The sequence below is a fragment of the Trachypithecus francoisi genome, unplaced genomic scaffold (genome assembly GCF_009764315.1).
Source record: "Trachypithecus francoisi isolate TF-2019V2 unplaced genomic scaffold, Tfra_2.0 Lachesis_group20, whole genome shotgun sequence".
Lineage (NCBI taxonomy): Eukaryota > Metazoa > Chordata > Mammalia > Primates > Cercopithecidae > Trachypithecus > Trachypithecus francoisi.
Window position 1 is genome coordinate 30,599,869 of NW_022681466.1, and position 13,478 is coordinate 30,613,346.

The 13,478-nt window shown below is 42.8% G+C and overlaps 1 protein-coding gene across 1 annotated transcript in view; it reads left to right on the top strand.

The window, feature by feature from the left end:
• PCTP (phosphatidylcholine transfer protein) overlaps positions 1-13,478 on the top strand; it is a 132,576-nt gene that overhangs the window by 96,339 nt on the left and 22,759 nt on the right. Inside the window, exon 7 of the mRNA XM_033183580.1 lies at positions 7,054-7,154. The gene's annotated coding sequence lies outside the window, so the exon portion shown is untranslated. The remainder of the gene's footprint in view (positions 1-7,053; positions 7,155-13,478) is intronic.

Below are 13,478 nucleotides of genomic sequence, written 5' to 3' on the forward strand. Positions count from 1 at the left end.
AAAAAAAAAAAAAAAAAAAAGGTGATCTGATCTAAGTCTGGCGCCAGCAGTCCCCTTGGGTGTGTGGAGGAAAGAACACTGACGTGGGTGAAAAGGTTACAGGTTGGGATTTCTGTTGCCTTGGGATTTGGGCTACAGCCATAAAGCTAAAGACATGAGGCAAAGCATATTCGGTTTTCTTCATTGGCATCAAAGAGCCTTCTCAGATGCCTTTTCAGTTAGATGGCTCATGAAATCTTAGCCAAGTTCAGGCCAATGGAAACGATGTAAGCCCCTCTGGGTTTGGGCTCTGAGACATCCTACATGATCCTTCACATGCTCTTTCTTCTTTCACCTGAGGGCTACATGTGGAGTATTCATAGGGTAATTCTGAGGTGTTAGTAGAAGGAGGAATCCAATTAGGAGCCTTGAAAAATTACTTTGCACAAACATTCTTCTCTCTCCAAGCCCTCATGGGACTGGGTTGTGAACAAGAAAAAAGCCACTAAGATTTTTTGTTGGTTGTTTGTGATAGCATATCATGTAATTTAACCTGATTAATATACAACAACAGATACAAAAGATACCTACTGTGGTACATAGCCAACAACAACAACAAAAAAATGGCCAGAATTCTTTGTTGCTCCTTGTATCCAAGCTGTTTGCGATTTGACTTTGCACTTTGTCTCACTAAGGAGGCAAAGTCTATTTCCCTGCACCTTGAGTTGGAGCTAACCTGTGACTTCTTTCATGCAAATGGTAGCCGTGTGCGACTTAGGAGTCTAGGTCTCCAAACGCTTTGCATACTTCTGTCACTCATTTAGGATCCTGCTCAGCCCCAGTGACAACAAGCCTTGACCTGCTGGATAAGGAGGGACATGAGGTCAAGACATCCCAGCCAACCACCAGCCAATGACATCCTAGTTCGATGTTCGGCCAGCCTCCTGCCACCCACAGCTGATCACAGAAGCATGAGTAAGCTCAGCTGAATTCAGTTAAGCCTGGCCCACAGAAACAAGAATGCCCAGCTGATGGCATGGTGTCTTTTTAACACTTAAGCTACTGGATTTTGGGGCTTCTTGTTACACAGCATTATCTGAAACCTATGTTTTAAAAAGATCTGCTACTCTTATCCCAGCAGGACTTACTAAGAGGGTAGCAGAACTTGTTTTGCTGTTATCAGCCTACCACAGTCTCTAAAATATGAACATTCCCCATTAGAGGAGACATCACTGGGATCAGGGGTTAGAGGGTTAGCAGGAGCATCCCGTGTTCCTGATAAGAACTGACTCCATTCCGCCTCGCTGGGAAAAGATTACAGGTGTTTTCTTTTCTCAATGAAAGTCCAGGCTAATTAAGGGAAGTGCTGAGAAAACCACTCATAGAAATTGTTGGGAGTCAGAGAGAGGACCTGCAGGAATTGGGGCTTAGCTTATTCCTCCCTGGCAAGAAGCTTATTAGGATGCAGGTCCTGTAAAACCACTGTTACTCCCATCAAAGTAAGCATGATGGAATAGTTTTTGATAGAGCTGAATTTTATGCTGCTTGCGTTCAAGGGTGTATATTAATAGAGTGCCTGGTACTGCTTCTCACTTGGAAAATTTTGAAGGCAGGAAACTTTCTAGGGGCACTCTGTGGTGGGAAGCAAAGGAACAGAAAATAGATATGCTAAACTCTTCTGTAACTAATTGGAGAAACAAGGAGGTGTAAGTTTCTTATGTGAGAGAGGAATAGGTAGTCGGACTGGAACATTTTGGCAGAACAGTGTCTGTATTAGCCTCCTAGGGCTGTTGTAACAAAGTACTACAAACTGGGTGGCTTAAAACAACAATAATGTGTTCTCTCACAGTTTCAGGGGCTAGACATCAGCAGGGCTGTGTTCCCACTGAATCCTTTAGCAGAGAACCCTTGCCTGCCTCTTCCAGTTTCTACCTGTCCAGACATTCCCGGCCTGTGGCAGCATCACTGCAACCTCTGCCTTCATCTTCATATGGCTGTCTTCCCTCTGTTCTGTGCTTTCACATGACATTCTCTTCTCTTTGTATGTCTATTTCCAAATTTCCTCTTTTTATGACACCAGTCATTGGATTAGGACCCACCCTAATGACCTCATCTTAACTTGATGACATCTAGAAAAACCCTGTTTCCAGGTAAAGTCATTCACACATATGGAGATCAGTGTGTCTTTGTGTGGGGGAGGGTGGGGAGCAATTTAACCCAAAACAGTGCCCAAAAGGGCTGGCTTCTGGGTGAGGGAGCCCAGTAGTAAGAGCTGTAGACAATAGCAGAAGATGGGGGAGGGGGCAAGATGAGAGCGCACAGCAGTGCAGGGCCTTCTGCAAAGTGGGCGTGAATCATGTTAAGGAAACCAATATTTGGACTTCTGCTTCTCAATGGGCATAAAAGTCAAAGGAGTGCCGGATATGGCCCCAGTCAAGAAAAAGAGCTTCTTGTTCCTTTCCCTCAAGTCTTCTTCCCAGTCCCCTGCATGTTAAATTTGGAAGAGATGCAGAAGGAGAAAGTGTCCCAGGAACGAAGGAGCAGACCTCTGCAATAATCATCACTGAGGACCAGAACCATGGGGAAAACTAGCACTGGAGAGAGAAGAGGAGACAGTAGGGCTGAGTTCAAGATGAGATTGATAGTTAAGCCAGACTTTATGAAACCTGAGTGGGTACACAGGTTGAGATTTGCCCAAGATATGCTCAAGAGGTGCAGAAAGGAGCTTCAAAGGCCAATATGTGACAAAAGAAAAAAAAAAAAAAGACATACTTACACTTCACCTAGTGAATCAGTTTGGTAGAAGAGTTATAGGTGTTAAAGTCTAATAAACTGTGTGTGTGTGTGCATGTTTTTGTTTTTGTTTTTTTTTAGATGGAGCCTCGGTCTGTCGCCCAGGCTGGAGGGCAATGGTGCGATCTCGGTTCACTGCAACTTCTGCCTCCCCAGTTCAAGCGATTCTCCTGTCACAGCTTTTTGAGTAGCTGGGACTACAGGTGAATTCCGCCACACCCAGCTAAGTTTTGCATTTTTAGTAGAGATGGGGTTTCAAACTCCTGACCTCAGGCTGGTCTCAAACTCCTGACCTCAGGTGATCCACATGCCTTGGCCTCCCAAAGTGCTGGGATTATAGGCTTGAGCCATTGTTCCCTGCCTAAACTGTGTGATCCTGACCGATCTTTTACCACCTCTGAGCCTCAGCTGCCTCATCTATACAGTTTGGATAATAACTTAAATACACACACAGACACACACACACACCCCTTCTACAAGCTTGTAAAAAAACTTTCTATGTTTGGGGTGCTGTTGTCAGAATCCACAGATGGTGGCTCGTGTTTCCACATTTGGTTCTATGGTATCAGACAATGCATTCAGCTTTTCTGAGCTTCAGCTTTCTCATTTATTAAAAAGGGCCATGAGTCATGGGGCTAATGGAAAGATTAAATGAGATGTGAAATTGCTTTTTTATTTTGCAAATTGTTTTATGCTTGTAAAGCATTTCAGGCATGTCTCCTATTGTCTGTGTTTTTATGATACCAAATAGCTGTAGCATGTTGAATTAAATGTAAGAATTTATATTACTTGAATTCTGTTGATGAGAATTTGTAATGAGCAATCAACCTTGTACAATATGAACCCCCTGGAAAGCTTTAAAAATACTAATGTCTGGGTTCCACCCCCAGAGATCTCCACTTAATCAGTCTGAGCTAAAACCTGGGCATCAGGGAGCTATTCCAAGCTCCCAGGAGATTTGACTGTGCTGCGGGATAGGGGGAGGTGGTTTGAAAACCATAGAGTAGAAAGTTCTGCTGCTGTGACTGAATGTCTGACTGCCACATTGTTATCTGTTTTGTTTTTCTGTTTACCTCTGACAATTTTTAACTGCACTGCAATTTTTGTGGATGGACTAGGAGCATGTTGATTTGGGTGTGATTTTCTGGCTAGTCAGCGATTTTTTTCTTTTAGCTTTAGGTTTTGTCAGTTTTGATCAACTACTTTATCATTTTCTGCTTGCTACATGAAAACTGTACCTGTCACCTTAAAAATGAAAATTGGCTGATAAAATTCCAAATTCTGACAGGAAAAATAATATCGTTTGTGTGAATCTGAAAGATGGTTTCCTTTCCACCACTGGAACAACTGCTTTTATTTTTTAATAATCTGAGGTATCTTAGGAGGACTGCAATTACACTGTAGAAAAACATGTGACATTAATAAATCAGAATAATTAAGACAGTGCAAAACAAACACATTTGTAAGTGCTGAGCAGGGAAACACACAGAAAAATTAATCTTTAGTTGAGGGGTTGGGGAGATGGAGGTTGCCATAATGAAATCAGATTTCTGGGAGAAGGCTTAGACATGCCTAGGGGCACATGAACCTGGTGTAAGGCCAGTTGCTGCGAGGCAGCAGTATAATAGTCCTGCAGGAGAAAAATTAGATTTCAGAGGGGTGGCTGAAAACATGAGGTCAAAACTAATACAAAGGCAGATGTGTTCCTAACAGAAAACCCTCTTGCCGGCTTCTCTTCCTGCCAGGTTTGCAGGGCAGGGGCAGCAGGCTTCTTCCCTTTTGCCCAAATAGGAGAAGAGCCCATTCAATCGATATGGGCTGTCCAAAGTGGGCTGAGACTGAGAGGTTTTCTTCTTCTCCTCCCACATTCCTTCCAAAAGCAGCAAGGGTGAAACGCCAGGTTTAAAAAGCGACTCAGTAGCTGACAGTTCCTGTAATACTCACAGTCTCAGCTGCTCTCCTAACTCCAGGGTATAATTATCCTTCTACTTAATTGGAGGTTCAGGAGAGCTTATTAGCTTGCTCTGTTGTTGCATAATTCAGGAGTTCAGTTCAAGCTTCCTTAAAAGTGAAGCAAAGGCACTTTGCAGTGCAAGAAGCAGGGCTGGACAACTGAGGAGGGTCACACCTGGCTCCATGCCCTCCCTGTTCTGCTGCTAATTCACTGGGTAGCATCAGCCAAGTAGCCAACCTCTTTGGGCATCAGCTTCCCTCCTTGCCAATGAGGAGACAGACCTGGGTTAGTATGTATGGAAGGGTGTTCCCTGAAACATTTGCTTTTCAAGAGGCTTCTTTAAAAATAATGGTTTTGTGTCCTTAAATAACTTCAGAAAATGTTGTGTACCAGGCATGCCTGTGGTGTAGACAATAGATTGTCTCACTCAACATCTGTTCCAACATCAAGTTTACTATCTAAGCCCTGTATTTCCCAAACTCCTTTGCACTAGAGTTCCAGATAGGATTAGGCTACCAGTCAGATGCATTTGGATAAGACATGAATTTGAAACTGGGGTAAGCAGGCAGGGAGACATTTATTTAACTGTCATGGAATCATTCCTGTGGCAGTTTCCGGATCGTAACTGAGTTCCCTTAGCAAGCCAGTACTCTGCTGTGATTCTGAAAATTATTCCTGCAGGCCCAGCATGGAGCTTGCATGCCAGTGTTCCAACAATTTTATAAACTCTCAATTCCTTGTATCAAATCCCTTGCTAATTAAAATAAGAGTGGTTTTATTATCTGCAGCTGAATTTGACTGATGCACAGCCTCTTAGGTATTGACAATACATATAAACCTGTTAAATGTTCTAAAATTTCTGGCAGTAAAGAAACCTATTTTACCTAGCGTGTTTCAAACTTACTGCCTTTAACTATAAACCAGGGGTCTATATCTTATGTTGACTCTTCCTATACCTTTCAGAGAGCAATATACACTTTTGTTTTCTCATTGTCTTAGAAGGGTAAAGAAGAGGCAAAGTCTACAGCCTTTAGAAAGCTGCAAATTCTGATCACCTCTTTGCATCTAGCCTTCTTAATGTAGAATATGCAACTAAGGGGTTGATGAAGAAAGATGTTCATGATACTTCTGCCTTTCATTCCCTTGTAAGGATCATTCTCATAGACATTTTGATTCTCTGGGTCTGAGGAGAGGCCCTAGGGTCTGAGTTATTAACAAATACTCCAGGGGATTCCAGTATAGCTGATGCATGGTTGGTCCTCTGTAAGAACTGCACAAGCCTCAGAACGAAATCATCAGCATTATGCTCACAGTTGTCTTCCTGGAAAAACCCTCCACCACCCATGTAGAACTTCAGCCTGAGACCAGGTATCTCAGCAGTCCCTCTTCAGCAGCTGACAGGGACACCTTGGTCACAAAAGGAATATTTTAACTGCTTTTAGTCCAACAGACTTTTTTTTTTTTTTTTTTTTTTTTTTCAGACGGAGTCTTGCGTTGTCATCCAGGCTGGAGTGCAGTGGTGGGATCCTGGCTCACTGCAAGCTCTGCCTCCCGGGTTCACACCATTCTCCTGCCTCAGCCTCCTGAGTAGCTGGGACTACAGGCGTGTGCCACCATGCCCAGATAATTTTTTGTATTTTTAGTAGAGATGGGGTTTCACCGTGTTAGCCAGGATGGTCTCGATCTCCTGACCTCGTGATCCGCCCGTCTTATCCTCCCAAAGTGCTGGGATTACAGGCGTGAGCCACCGCACCCGGCCAAACAGACATTTTGCCATCAAAACGGAAACACCTAGCCGGGCGCGGTGGCTCACAACTGTAATCCCGGCACTTTGGGAGGCCGAGGCGGGCACATCACGAGGTCGGGGGATCGAGACCATCCTGGCTAACATGGTGAAACCCTGTCTCCACTAAAAATACAAAAAATTAGCTGGGCGTGGTGGCGGGCGCCTGTAGTCCCAGTTACTTGTGAGGCTGAGGCAGGAGAATGGCGTGAACCCGGGAGGGCGGAGCTTGCAGTGAGCCGAGATAGCGCCACTGCACTCCAGCCTGGGCGACAGAGCAAGACTCCATCTCAAACAGACAAACAAACAACAACAACAACAAAATAGAAACACCCAAGCAAGCTTGGGTTTCTCTCCTTTCTGCACACTGCAACAGCTCTGTCACTATGCTGTCGCAGGTATATTTTGAAAGCTCACTCTCAGGTGAGGATATGAGATCCTTGAGGGGAAGCTCTGTGTCTCAATTATCTGTATTCTTTAGTCCCTAGAATGCTGATTGCACAAAGTAACGTGCTATTATTATTTTTACTATTTTAATATCCAGATACATCCTTCTTCTAAAATGGCTACTGCCTCAGGACGTTTGAAGGTGGAAAAGAAGAGGAGAAATTTCTGCTCCAGGAAGACTTGGAATGACGAACACAGGTAGCAAATTGTTCTTCTCTCCTTTTATCTCTACTCCCAATTTTTAAAGTCTCTCACCTGCAAACTCATTGGTGGTGTTCTGTCTTTGCTTGCAGTTCTTACAAAGGCAAGAATGCCTGAATACTTGGTTGAAGGAGCATCCATGGCTTCAATCTGAGTGTGTTTTCCAACTTGATGCAATGTATTATGCCCCTAGGCCTTTGAGATCTGCTGTGTGTAATCCCTAATGCTATGGCTTACACGTGTGTCTATCAAATTGTGTCTTGTCTGAGCCTTCTGGGCACAAGGGAATATTCCCTTGATCAATATGTTCGATGAGCTAAAAGAATTTTGCTGGATATCAGATATTGCCTGTGTTCTGCTAGGCCCTGGACATTAGAGTATGATTTACAACATCTCATTTGTTTTGATCAGCACCCCAAGCTAAGTTGAGGGATTTTGGGGCTTTAAATGGTTGCAAAAACTTCAGCACAATTCAGTGTAAATGGTTTAAGAGTTTAAAGAGACCACCCTTCTCTTCTGGGGCAGTTTCCTCTTGGTTCAACTTTTGTCATATGTTCCCTGAAAACACTGCAAAGTACTGCGTGCTTCACACTCACCTCCACTCTGTCCTTCAGAGGGGTGTGGACTGAGGTGGTTAGAGATGGTCTTTGAATGTGTTTGCTTAGGGAATATCACTCAGGGGAGTTTCAGAAGCAATATTTGAGCAACATCATAGATGTGAGGATATTAGAGCCAAGAGTGATCTAAGAGATAAAGTAATTCGATTCTTTTATTTGAGAGATAAGAAACCTGAGACCCAAAGATGTTCCACAGCAAGTACAAATACAGAAGCAAAGTTCTCAGGCTTGGAATCCAGCATCTTTTCTGAATACAAGTAACCTCTAAAATTTATACTTTTGAAGGAACAATCTGCAAGGAAACTTAAAGTGTGCCTTCTACATACTTCCTCGGAATTTCTCTAAAGGCTTTTCAAAAATGAACAACTTATTCACAGTGCTGGTCCAAATAAGGGAAGTATCCTCCCACACAAAGAAAAGTTTTTAAGTGCTCGCATGCACCGCCTGGCACAGTTTCCTTACCCAATGCCAGACTTCAAAATTAGTGGTTTTCAAAGTATGTACCCTAGACCAACAGCATCAAATCACCCTGGGAATTGTTAGAAAGGCAAACGCTTGTGTGCAGATCTACCAATTCATACATTCAGAGGCGGTCCTAGATCTCTGTATTTTGCAAGCCTCCTAGGTGACTCTCATGCATGCTCAAGTTTGAGAACCACTTAATAATTTTGAATTCTCTTTGCACAATGTTATTTAGAAGCAACTGGAATATTCTCATTCCCCCTGCAAGACCTTGCCTCCCGCCTTTTGTTGCCCTTCTTTAGTTTCATATCTTTGGATTAAGACTTCTAGCTCTAGATTATCCTGGACTATAAAACATGTTGAGCCTTCAAATCCTTCACATATCAGTGTGTACAACCGTATCAGAAACTTCCTTAATAGCAGATTTTGATACAGTATGTTTATAATGTATTTATAACTTATTTATGTCTGAAGGCTGACTTACAAAATGTAGTTGAATTAGAATAATGAAAGAGGCGTATCTCACAGAACACAAGCACAAGGAGGAAGCCCCTGAGTCTCAGGAGCTGACTAAAACTACAGCCTAGTAGCCCACAGCACCCCTGGTTGTCTCTTGTATCTACTCTGCTTTTGGAGTCTTGGAGTCAGTTTTGTTCTCTCTCCTTTTAAAATTATTATTTTTTTAAATTTTAAGTTCTGGGGTACATGTGCAGGATGTGCAGGGTTGTTACATAGGTAGACATGCGCCACAGTGATTTGCTGCACCTATTAACTCATCACCTAGGTATTAAGCCCAGCATGCATTATCTGTTTTTCCTGATGCTCTCCCTCTCTCTGCCCTCTACCCCCAGCAGGCCTCAGTGTGTGCTGTTCCCCTCCCTGTGTCAATACTGGCTTTCTCTGCCTCGTAGTCCATATGAGAAAAAATGGCTACAGCCTGCAACTTCTAAGTGGAAAAGAACTAGCCACCAAGAAAGAGCCCACATGTCTTTCCCAGTCTCAATTCTAAGTTCCTGGAAGGGGATTTTAGCTTAGGTAGGACCAGCTTTTCACCTGAGGTCCATCACTTGTGTGTGGGTGTAGGAACGTGCCCTTTGGGACCCCCATGCATGTCATGGTGTGGATGGAGTATAGGTAGAGTTTTCTGAAAATAGGGGAGGACTGGAAAGTGAACCTGATAGACAGACAGCTTGGATCCTGGATAAGAAAGTAATTAGAAAGAGTTCTATTGAATGGTGGAAGAGATATGAAAAAGAGGAGGGGAGCAGAGGGATGCAAAAGAATAAATTTCCCAGGTGGTCATTCTAAGGGTTTAGGCAAGTCAGTATTTGTAATAGGTTGAGTTGTGTTCCTCAAAAAGATATGTTGAAGTCCAGCCCCAGGTACCTCAGAATGTGACCTTATCCAGGAATGGGGTCATTGTAAATGTAATGAGTTAAGATAAGGTCATTCTAGAATAGGGTGAGCCCTAAATCCAATGCGATTATGGCCTTATAAGAAGAGGGAAATTTGGACACAGATGCAGAGACACAGAGGGAAGACAATCATGGGAAGTTGAAGGCGGAGCTTGGAGTGATGCTGCCACAAGCTAAGTAGTCTGGGGCTGCCAGAAGCTTGAAGAGGCAAGGAAGGATCCTCCCTTAGATACTTAGGAGGGAACATGACCTAGCAGCACCTCAATTTCAGATTTCCAGCCTCCAGAAGTGTGAAACAATAAATGCCTGCCATCCCAAGCCACCAGTTCATGGGACTTCATTACGGCAGCAAATACAGTATTCTTTAGCCCTTTCATGCATGTTGAACTGCTACTTGTCCCATGCTCCAAGCACCACAAAAGCCTAACCTCCTGCCGTCCCACTTTTCCTAGCTTGGTCCATGACAGCCATTCGCCTTTGGCTTAAAAATCTTCCTTCCTCATTTTCTGATTTCCACTTTGTTTCTGGCTTATTGACTTATTACTTCTTCTGGCCTCATCAGTCTTTGCATTTTGATATCCTCTACTATTTGCTATAGCCAGTTTCAAATTATCCCAATTGCAAGGGACAGACACTTAAATATGGAGGATTTATTAGCTTAGAATATAAAATATAGAGATAGTCTCACTTCAAGAACAGTTGGTAAAAACTCAGACATTGTCACTAGGTCAATGTTTCCTTTATCCCATGGGTCTGCTTTCCTTATAACTGTCCCAAACCTCCATCAGGCTCTCTTATTTGGTACCAGGTGGCTACCTGAAGTGCCAGGCTGAGGTCTGCCCACAGAGTGACTAGTAGTATGTCTTTCTTTTGATAGTCCCAGTAGGAGTTGGGAGACCACAGACTGCCTATTTACCGGTAATGAAAACTGAGGGAATATACTATTTTAATTGATTCCAACTGGGTCATGTGTCCTGTCCTGGAGATTTGGGCTGAAGTCAGCTAAGTTTGAATCAAGTGTGCCCACAAAACACTTGCTGAATGGGAGATTGATATTGGGAAGGCAAAAATAAGAAGTGTCTAGTGCATCTTCAACCTCAACTTAGATTCTTTATTCTTCTGTGTTGCAATAGGCTAGCACATGCCTATTGTGGTATAACATGACCCAACCCTGTAGGTTCACTTATTTTTTTCCCACCCTGCAGGAGAAGTAGGAGAATGAGTGCCTTACGAGTTCAACCAAGGTGTTTACTCATAAAAATTCAATCAAATGACATAATTAATATTTTCCAATTCATAAGAAATGACATAACCTAATGGATAGAATTTCATAAATTACATACTTTTAGTCCTAAAACGTTTTCTAAAACCTTTGGCAACTGATACTTGTTGTGTATACTAGAAACTAAAAAAGAATGCTTTAGTCCAGCATTATGTCTTTAATTATTTTTTCATTGAACATACCAAGTGCTCCAAAGACAAGATTGAGTCAGTGGGCTTCTGTCTGACTGTGAGGTGAAGGATGTTCTCTATCCTTGCCTCATCTATCTCTTTGAAGCACTTTCCTTCAGTGGCCACCTAAGGCATATTCTTTGCAGAACTGGGAGACTTCCTGGGTTATCTTCAGCAAAACAGACTGTTACTCTTCACCAAAACAGCATTCTTCTCCTTAAAGTTCTTCCCGGGCCTGGGGCTAAACTATCAAGTATGTTTCTAAATATGTGTTGGCTTCAATTCTATACCTTTGTCCTGCCATTGTTTCTTCCTGGGACACATTGAAGACAAAGTTATAGCTTCATTGTCTTCTCCCATGAAATTGTCATTGGTCACCTCCATGCTAAGACTGCATCAATAAGAAATAAATACATATCCCTTGTTCTAGTAAGAGTGACTAATAATAAGCCAAAATTATACAAAATGTTCTATACTTCCTGTTGTGATAGGCAGTGAAAAGGAGAGTGCTGGGGGAATGTACATCAAGGGAGCCTAACCTAGTCTATGGTGGAGCGGGGAATAGAGAAGGTGTCCCTGAGACTGTGGTGTTTAAATAGAATCTTGGAGGAGTAACAGTACCAGTCTGGTGATGTGAAGGTTTTGTGGTGATATAGTGGAGTTTGATCATAGATATGGTAGTTATAGGAAGGAGTTTGGCATATCTGAGAAATGAAAGGATGACAACATGGAGGACACAATGAGTAGAAGGAAAGTGAGATGAGCTCACTCAAGGATGGAGGTGCAGCCAGTGATGAGGGAGAGCCTTGTGAGCCACATGAAGAACTTTAGACAATGCTGCAATCAGTGGGTGGTAATAACAAGATTTCTGACAATAGCAACCTAAATGGGTTTGCATTGCTAAAGGCCATTCTGGCTTCCGTGTGCATAATGGATCGGGGAGACACAAGAATGAGTGCACAAGATTCTTAGATTGTATTTGTGTGATGTTGATCATCACCGGGAAACTTCCTTTCTTGAGTACCTATAATGGTACTTGCCTTTAGTAAATGTGCCTCTTAGAAGATTTGGATGCACTTAAAACACAACATGTCTAACACCTATCTCATCATCTTTTTCAATGCCCTTTTACCCCATAAAACTCCCAACCTGGGTCATATGTCTTGGCAAATAGCGCCAATTTTCATTTGGTTTTGTAATCCAGAATCTTATTTCTTCCTTTCTGTTTGTTTCCCTCACCCTCTCTCACTCCAATTCCTTTACCAAAATTGTCTATTTTATCCCCCTTACATCCTCAAATCCATCATATCTCTCCATGTCTGTAACCATCTTCTGACAGAGCCAGCATCATCTCTCTTGCCCAGGGGATAACTGCCTCTTCATTCACTTCATTGTCCTCACTCTGCTGACTCCCTGCCAGTCTTATCTTCACACCAGAGTGTTCTTTTCAAACTGCAGGCTGCGTGCTGTGGCTCACACCTTTAATCCCAGCACTTCGGGAGGCCATAGCTGGGAGAATCGCTTGAGGCCAGGAGTTTGAGACCAGCCTGGGAAATATAGAAAGACCTAATCTCTACAAAATTAAAATAAAAAAAATAGCAGGGCATGATAGCATGCACCTTTAGTCCCAGCTACTTGGAGGCTGAGACAGGAGGATCTCTTCAGCCCAGGAGATTGAGGCTGCAGTGAGCTATGATTGCACAACTGCACTCCAGATTGGGTGACAGAACAAGACCCTGTCTCAAACCAAAGAGAACAACAACAACAACAAAAATGCAAATTTAATCATATTTCCCTCCTGTTTAACATCTTGTAATAACTTTCTTTGCTCGTAAGCTTCAGACAGAATTGCTTAAGACAGCCTGCAAGCCCCATTTGGTGCCTGGTCAATAACCACTCTCAACCACATTCATCTCTGCTCCAGCCACAGTGAAATCTGCCACAGAGGTCATCCCTACTGTCCCCTCTGCCCTATTCTCATCGTTTTATTAACATTATTCCTACATCTCATCTCAGTTAAAGGTTCACTTTCCTCAGGAAGCCTCTTTTAACTTCCTTGACCAGGTCAAATTCTCCTACTATAGCATCTCTTAGCTTCATGTTTGTGCTTGTTGCAGTTGCAATTCTGCATTTGTCTCAGTTAATGTCTCTTTCCTCACCAGATTGTAAGCTCCGTGAGGGAAAACTTAGCACTGGTTTTTGCTCATCATCGTAGCCCAGAATCTCAAAGACCTTCCATGATATTTATTGAATGAAGAGTGGCTGAATAAACACATATCAAATGGTGCTTTTATTGAATATCTAATGTGAACCAAGCACTTTATGTACATTATCCTAGACCTCACTACAATCTGGAAGACAACTCGGATTTATTT